This window comes from Centruroides sculpturatus, unplaced genomic scaffold, assembly GCF_000671375.1.
Source record: "Centruroides sculpturatus isolate CEXI.00-Female unplaced genomic scaffold, Cexi_2.0 scaffold671, whole genome shotgun sequence".
NCBI classification, from domain to species: domain Eukaryota; kingdom Metazoa; phylum Arthropoda; class Arachnida; order Scorpiones; family Buthidae; genus Centruroides; species Centruroides sculpturatus.
Window position 1 is genome coordinate 150972 of NW_019384884.1, and position 8663 is coordinate 159634.

An 8663-nucleotide genomic window follows, 5' to 3' on the forward strand; every position below is an offset into this window, starting at 1 on the left:
TATTTACAGTCGACCCCCCTATAAGATCATTGATTTTTCCGTTTTATCTGAATTACATGTTGTACGAGTCACTTAGATTTTACAAATACGTGTGCCGGACTGTGAATGGCTCACATATTTGTAAAATCTAAGTGACTCGTACAACATGTAATTCAGATAAAACGGAAAAATCAATGATCTTATAGGGGGGTCGACTGTATATATCGTTTAAGAACTTTAAATAATTACGAATAATTTGTAATTAATCTGCACTTCAAAATTAATAAATAATACAATGAATAAGTCAGAGAATTCCTTAGTGCAATTAAGGGAATTGAAGATATGCATTACGTAATTTTGGGGTGGGTGTCTGCGACAGCATACGGAGCGTTACATGGAAGTGGAATGGTATTTGAAAAGTTTAAAAATAACATTAGGTAATTTATGGACGATCCCTTGTCTAAATTCCAGAAGAATCCTTACTACTTCTTTTAATCTCGGAAGGCTTATCTTAAGGCTCCTTTAAATCTTGAAAGGCTCTCCTTAAGGTTTCTTTAAATATCGATTTTCCTTTAATAAAACGTTTTATTAATTCGATTTATATTCCGAAAAAATTAAATTAAAAACTAAGATATACTCAAAAGTAAATAAATAATTTTAAACGAAATTTAATCGAAAATATTTATTTATTTAACTAAAAAAATATCAACTTAAATCTTTGTATTAACAAAAAGTAAAATAAAATAAATTATAAATAATAAGATTTTATTGTTTATTATTGAAACATTTAAAAGAAACCTCAAATAAATTGTCCTCTTTCGTAATTCAAAATATTTTTCATGCTATCAAGCATGGCATCCATCACATTTTATCCAATCTTCTTGAAGGAGTTTCTTCACAGCCTGAAGCTACTGTAAAACCGGGCATTGGCTCCAAACCACTAAAAATATTTCAACAATTCTCACGTCAGATTAAAAAAGATTCAACCAAACATTATTGAATTTTCCATATTTAAAAATTATATACTTCAATATTTTAGTCTGATATTTAATAAATAAGTTAATAGTAGCATGCATAACTGGATTAATTATTAAGCAAATTAAGCAAGTCCCGTCAAAGAAAGAAAGACCCCAAAAATTTATGCCTGATTTACTTATCATAGACCATATGGTGCAAAACTGAAAAACTTGGGGTCTCATTTTGTGGATCCTGGCTCCACAAAAAGGGCCCCCACAATAAATGAAACAATTAAAGTATTTGCTGACGCCATTCATTTTTAAAAATAAAATTTTATTTTATGTTTTATTGTTGCTTATATTATGAGTTACACGTACAGTATATAGGGCAACCAAAATCAAAGGGTTTAGGGCCTGTAAAACTCTTAATCAGGCCCTTGTAGCATATGTTAAATGAGAATCACTGTTTGTTAATTAATAAATAAATAATATTTTAAAAATTAATTTTAATTTGTCATATAGAAAGAAACATTGACTGGAGTAGGAAAGAAATATTTTTTATTCTGGGTTAGAAAGGAGCCACGTTATTCGAATTCTTACTGAATCTATCGACTATTGTATTGAAACATTTGACAAGAATTGAAAAGATATGGTTTTTCATTCGCGTGTAGAAGAGGCAATAACATGAAAAGAAACAAAGATCAAACAGGAAAACCAAATTCTGTTTAGTCTCTGTTACTTTTTATAGAACTTTACATGTGTCTTGTATTCTAGATTTATTCCAATATTTAAATTTAGTTTCTTTACATGCTGAAGATATGACTGACATGACTCTATTGCTAAAGGAAAGTATGATGTACAGGGGCAATCCAGTAATGATTTAAGATGGAGAGCATATAATTTAAATTAAATTAATGTTATAATAAATAATTGCTCGTGTTATAAATTATTTTTTCTTTTATCATTATTTATAAATATAAATATTTATTTTTCTAATTTTTTTCATGGTAATTTTTATTATATTACTAAATCTACTTTTTAATTTTTATGCTGTAAATTATTTTAATATTTAAAAATAATAAAAATAATGTTATTAAATAGCTACAGTTTATACAGAACGGAATAGATAAATATATTTGAATTTCATTATTCAATTTATTGGGCTGTAATTTTCAAAATTTGCAGATCAGTAAATTTCACTGGTCAGCTGTCTGTCTTTCGTTAATCTTGAGAAGGGAGTGAGATAAATGAATTCGAGACCAGACATGGAAAGCTAAAGGGCAGGAAGCCACGTTTAATTTTGTACGAACTTCCGGTTATACCGAAAGTCACGTTATTTTAATTCAAAAAATTTCTCCTGGATAGAGGTAGATAGATGACTGGCATGACTCAATTATTATCAGGAAAAGTATGATTTATAGGAATAAGATACTACTAAAATTGAGAGCATTGTGACGATGTCTCAATAAATAATAGTTCGTTATAAAAATATTTTTTAAAAGTTAATTAATATTTGAATATAATTTAAACAAACTAAAATAAATAACCAGAGGACGTTTCATAAATGTATTTTATAATTAATTAATAAACAAATATGTTAAATATTTTAATGAATTTATTAATTTCTTTTTTAATCCGAAAAACTGTAAAATTTAACACATTTAAAAAAAATTTTATTTGTAAAATTTAATCAATTTATAAAGTATAGTACTAAATAGACCTGTATTTATTATTAGTACATTTTATTTTTATATTTTCTGAAATGGTCCAAATTATCATCCACACTTCATGCCTAATGACTTTTTGACTAAAAATATAATTAACATTACTGTTGAAAAATAATTTTTTGGATAATGTGCGACTTCAATGTTTATCACTTCATCATCATCCCCCAACAGTACATGTCGATTCTTCGTAAGAATAGAGACTGTAATCAATAACTATCCTGATTAAAAATGATTTATCCTCATATTTTTAGATTTTAAACTCTCATAATTGCAAGTTTATTCGTAAAAATGGCAGTAAATAGTAATCAATGCTTAGTATAGTTATTGTCCGTATATGGCAACGCGACACGTAGACAATCTGCCGGGGGAATGCCTCCTAGAACAGCTTTCTATAGGAAATTGACCCTATTTAGGTGTTACCAACGTGAAGGAAACCTATAAAACACAGTCATTCTGCTGGCCAGGCGCAAACTCACGACTAAGTACTGTGTTTAGCGGTTTTATCCACTTAGCCACTGATGTGCAGTTGACTATTGATTAAATTTTTTCATAATTGATGCTTAGTATAACTGATTGCCTCATAATTTACTTTCTAATAAATCTTTAAAATCGATTAATTGATTCTAAAAATGAACTGTGAATCGATTTTAAGTGTTTTAAATTTGTATTTAATGTGTAATATAATTAAAATTAATTATGTTAGGTGTTAGTCAACTCTAAACTATTTGATTTTTTAATTTTTATAGTATATTTTATACATTACAAAGACATAAAAAGCATTATAAAAGACGTCTATCGTCGGGGTAATTATTTTGTTAGGTGCCACCAAGGTAAGAGTCCAATTCTTTTTGAAGTGGCATTATCAATTTTCAGACTCGTTACAGACTCCAAGAGGATAAATGAAAAATTGAGGTAAAATTATTTAATATATAGGCCTAATAATATGTTTAATAATTATACAGTACATCGATTTTACAATGATTTTTCTATATCGTTGTTTCAGAATGCATTAAAATTAATTATGAGTGTGTGATAATGATTTAAAACGTTTACCTTCCACTTTCTGTTAGTAGAATGAATCAAATAAATCTGTCAAACTTAATTAAACTATAGGATATTTCAGGATAATAAAATCATAATTTATTGTTTGAAATATGTTTATTCTTATAAAATACTCATTATTTTATGAAGGAATTTTTAAAATTTAAAACTGCTCACATTTGGGGAAGACGTGGGTCAATATAATGGACAGATTCCCAAAGTAGCAACAGCCTGACACTGGCGATCCGGGTTCGAGTGCAGATTTGTTCATAAATTGTCACGAACGCTGTTAAGTGAAGGACTTTTATAGGAATTTGACCCCTATTCAGGTGTTAGACACGTGAAAAATCCCGGAAAACTCTACGTGGCCATCCTGTTGCGAAGGCCAGCCTGCGACCAACTGTGTTCGATGATTTTTACCCACTAAGTCACTGATGGGCGCAAAAATGACCAAAATGAATTATTTCTTTGTATCATAATACTTTTAAAGTTCTACTTTTATTTTATTACGGATTGATAAAACCGGATCGATAACTGAGATTTTAAGTGAAAGCTCAATTTTACAATCCCTGAAGGTCTCTTGTATTATTTTATAACTAGGATGATATTTTATCACTAGAATTTCTGCATCACGTATCAGCTGTCTGATAATTTTATACCTAAATATTTCTCTTTATTTTCTGAAATAAAGTGGTCCCTGTCCTATATTTATTCTCCATACAATGGAAAAATTCAGACTTCAAATTACAGGGTGGTTATAAATAAAGTTGCCCTACTCAGACCTGTATAGAGTCCGTTCTCGTTGACGCACTTTGATGAAACTTAGTATATACGTTATATGGACGACGGAGAAAAGGAAAAAAGTAATTTGTTCAAATTTTTATCACTAAGTGGAAAATGGCGCATGAAGAACAAGAAACACAAAATGGAAACACGCAAAAAGTTTTTATTTACGACATTTGTTCAACGTGCAATCCATTTGCGTCAATCACATGTTCAAAGCGCCTTACAGCGTGTTCAACAGTAGCCCGATAGGTTTCTTGAGAAAATGTAGCAATATGGCGTGTTATGCTTGTTTTCAATTCAGGCAGAGTTCCTATTGTGGGGATATCTGAAAGATCGTGTCTATAGGGGAGGCATACGAACTGAATTTGTACTGTACGTGTAATTCTTAACAATAAAGTTTTAATTTGCTATGCAGTATGTACCGTACTGTATGATACATTTGAACAACATATAAAAGAATCATGTACTTTTTAAAAATTTATAAAGTTTTGCTTGTTTCCTGTAATTTTCGATGGACTTGTCACATACTAGTATGTAACACCAGTTGTCTCATTCCGCCGAAACTCCAGTCACGTGACAGAATGGAACCATTCTAAAGATTAACTCACATTTACTAATGTGAGTTACCTTTAGACAGTGTGAGTTAACGATTTTTAATCTCTCGGTGAAATTTGTTTACACTACAAAACGTAAAAAGCGAATATTTTCAAGGCGTTGGGGTGGCGGAGCGATTTGCTAAACGGGAAAATTTGCCGTAAATGCGTCACGTGTTACGTATTATTCTACTTTTTGCTGGAAATTCGCTGTCAGTATGGAACGGAAATAAATGCATAATTTACAAGATATTTAACGTATAATCGCGAGAAACTTACAACAGAGAAACGTATAAGCGAGATTCGACTATAATAACCAATTTACTTCGTACGAATTCGTAACGTATTTGGCAAATATCCGGTCGAAAACAAAACAAAAAAAAATTGTTATAATAATAAATTAAGTTTACTACAAATTTCTATTTAGAAGCTTCAAATCAAACTGACAGAAATCAAGAAAATAAACAAGAACTTTTTAAGAAAAACGGTAATTGTTACGCTGGGTCAAGTCAATAGAAGAACCAGTAAGAAAGAAACTTCGAAAAAAAGGGGGAAGCGTTGCCATCTAGTGGTTGGTTTGATTGAATTAAGTATCTGGACAACGTTTACGAACCAAACAGCTGCAATATTTTCTTTTTCGTCAAACTGAACACGGCAAAGTAAACATCAATTTAGAAGAGGACAGCTAGAAGTGATAGTTTTTCATTCCTACCGGGTCTACTGATTTATTTTTATCAGAAATTATATATAAATATATATATATATATATAATGTATATATACATTATATAGTTCCTCGACTGTGAATAATATAAGAAAAATATAAAAATATATAACTCAGTACCAGTTTATGATTTACTTTGTCATTCTGAAGTTTTTCCTTTACAATTATCGCATGTTCTACAAGAGAAACTATGAAGTAAAACTTGAATGACAAGCCCAATCGTATGCCTGTTGAATATTTATTTATTTATTTGAAAAGATTATTGAACTGCAATTTTCAAAAATTGCAGACAAATTCCTACGTCCGTCCGTCTGTCTTTCCTTAATCACGAGAACGAAGTTAGATATATGAAAAACGAGACCAAATACGGAAACCTTACGGGCAAGAAGCCCGATTAACTGTATACGAACTTCCTATTTGCCCCGGAAGTCACACTAATTTAATTCCAAAAGTTTCCCCTGAAAGAAGTTAGATGAGTGACACCACTCTATTATTAAAATAAAAGCGTGATATATAGGGACAAGCCACTACTAATTTAAAGAAGAGAGCATATATTTTAAATTAAATAAATTTAAAAAGAATGATTAATAATTGCAGCCCAGCATTGTGAGAATGTCACAATAAATAATTACTCGTTATCTAATTAAATATTTCGAGAATTTCACTCTCTACAGATAAGCTCAATTAGACTTAATTGAGCTTCTAGTCCATTTCTGGAAAGATTTAACGATAATTTTAAAAATTTTCTGGGTTACTTTTTATTTAAATTACATCCTCGACGTTTATTTAAGTATAGAAACGATACAACCCCCTTGAATCTTCTGTGTCCTCGAGGGAACGCCCACTTTGAGAATCACTGATTTAGTCGAAGAAAACTTGCTTTCCATTAAAATTTTTATGGCTATTTCGAGGTCAAAGTAAAAGATATAACTTTTACCATCTCCAGGGTATGCATCAAATCATATACTTTAGTAAGATCATTGAGTTTTGATACTTTAGTATAAGTATATCCATAATCCAGTCCAATACATTCTTAATCCTGTGGGTAAAATTATCCATTATTCTAAATTTTAGCTGGGTAAACCCCAGGAAACTTTTTAGCATATATATATATATATATATATATAGAATATCAGGGCCGGATTCGCAAACAACTAAACGAACTGCAGCTTAGGGTCTCGCTTTGTGAGTCTATAGCTAGGCCTCTTATTGTTACACGTATTATTATTTGGTGGAAGAGAAGGGTCTTTTATATGTTTAGGGTCACAATAAGTGTAAATCCAATCCTGCGTGCCACTTAACTTTTAGCGGCCTCACTATATTAAAAAAGAACAAATCAACATTCAGAATATTCTATTGTATTTAAATAATAAAATCTGCCAAAAAAGAAAAATAAAGTTATTTTTATAATAGACACGAAATACAATAATAAATATTTTTGAGAGTCAGTAAATGTCAGGCTCGAAGCCGTGTGGCTCTAATAGTGAACATATCACGTGACTAGATATACCCTAATTACAACACTACTAGCAATTAACACACGACTGAATTATTTTTAGAAAAATATACTCTAATCCAAACACAAAATATTTATCGTATTTATACAGACACTTGGCAAATCACAGAATTAAATTTTATTCAGTTGATTCAGCTGAATAAAATTTAATTCTGTGATTTGCCAAGTGTCTGTATAAATACGATAAATATTTTGTGTTTGGATTAAAAATTACTGGCACGGTTTCAAAAATACAAAAATATACTCACTAAAAATTACAACACTAAAGAACTAAAGAAACTATGTGATTCTACAAAATTAAGGCGATTTTCTTCTGTAAAGTAAGCTCGTAATTGACTTATTGCACCTGTTGCCTGCTTTATATCTTCACAAAATAACAGTTAACACCCTTAAGATCACTTAATAACGTTGTAGATTTAAAAAAGAAGAAGAAGAAAAAGAAGAAGTATTCTTTAATCTTACTCATTGCCTCGGTTCTGATATTACGTCATAACTCACTGTTTGCAATTTTCTTACTTCCTCTGCCGGAAGGAGATCGTCATTGGAGGGAAGTGATTCAATTAAGTACGCAGTTCGTCATTTCCTGTGACTTGTGGCGTGTTGGTCGTTATGTTCCCTCGATTTGTCAATTGTATCGTTTCTATCGTCACTCCATTCCACCTTTGTTTATTTTATTTTCTTGTAACTGATAGAGTAATGATGTTTCAAATTGGACCCGGAGATGAAATCCTTTGATAAACATTGCGGTTTGTGTAGTAGCTTAACTAGAACTTTTAGCCCCATAAGGAAATTGTAATAAAGGGCCCTCCCGTTCTAGGGTTCGTGGTAGTATAGGAATTTTAACAAAATTTTTATTATAGTTAGTTGGCTTAATGATATATAATATAAACATACTTTATAGTAGGGCGTTACAGCTTCATGGGGCCCAGGAAACATTGAATTTGGAAGCGCCGTGCCCAGTGTTGACTTCAGATATTTCTCTTCGGGGTGGGGAATGTTTTCATATAAAAGATTGGTTTGAGGTCTCCTGTTGGTGAGGCTCCAGGAAATTGCATTTTTTTTTCCTCACATGATAATACGGCATTGATATGCCCCATGTCCAACAAATAAAAAATTTCAAATATATTATTTTTATCAAAGTATATTTCGTATAATAATGTCTTTAGACAATATATTCTATATTCTGTTTATACGGAATAATGTGTTGTTTCATAGAACAGGACGTGTTCCAGGAACAATATATTATTCCTGGGTACTGTTTCTACTGATCTACGAGTCGGAAACAGTGCCCAGAGCCTAATCTGGACCCCTTTATTCATGGGCCTTTAAGCATCACTTAACC

The 8663-nt window shown here is 30.8% G+C and overlaps 1 long non-coding RNA gene across 1 annotated transcript; it reads right to left on the reverse strand.

Annotated features, from left to right (window-relative positions):
- Positions 1-252: 252 nt before the first annotated feature.
- Positions 253-7777, reverse strand: LOC111631091. Its single transcript, XR_002757641.1, has 3 exons — positions 7570-7777; positions 778-919; positions 253-549 (listed from the first exon to the last, which is right to left on the reverse strand). It is a non-coding gene; the product is annotated as an uncharacterized LOC111631091 (long non-coding RNA).
- Positions 7778-8663: the final 886 nt, after the last annotated feature.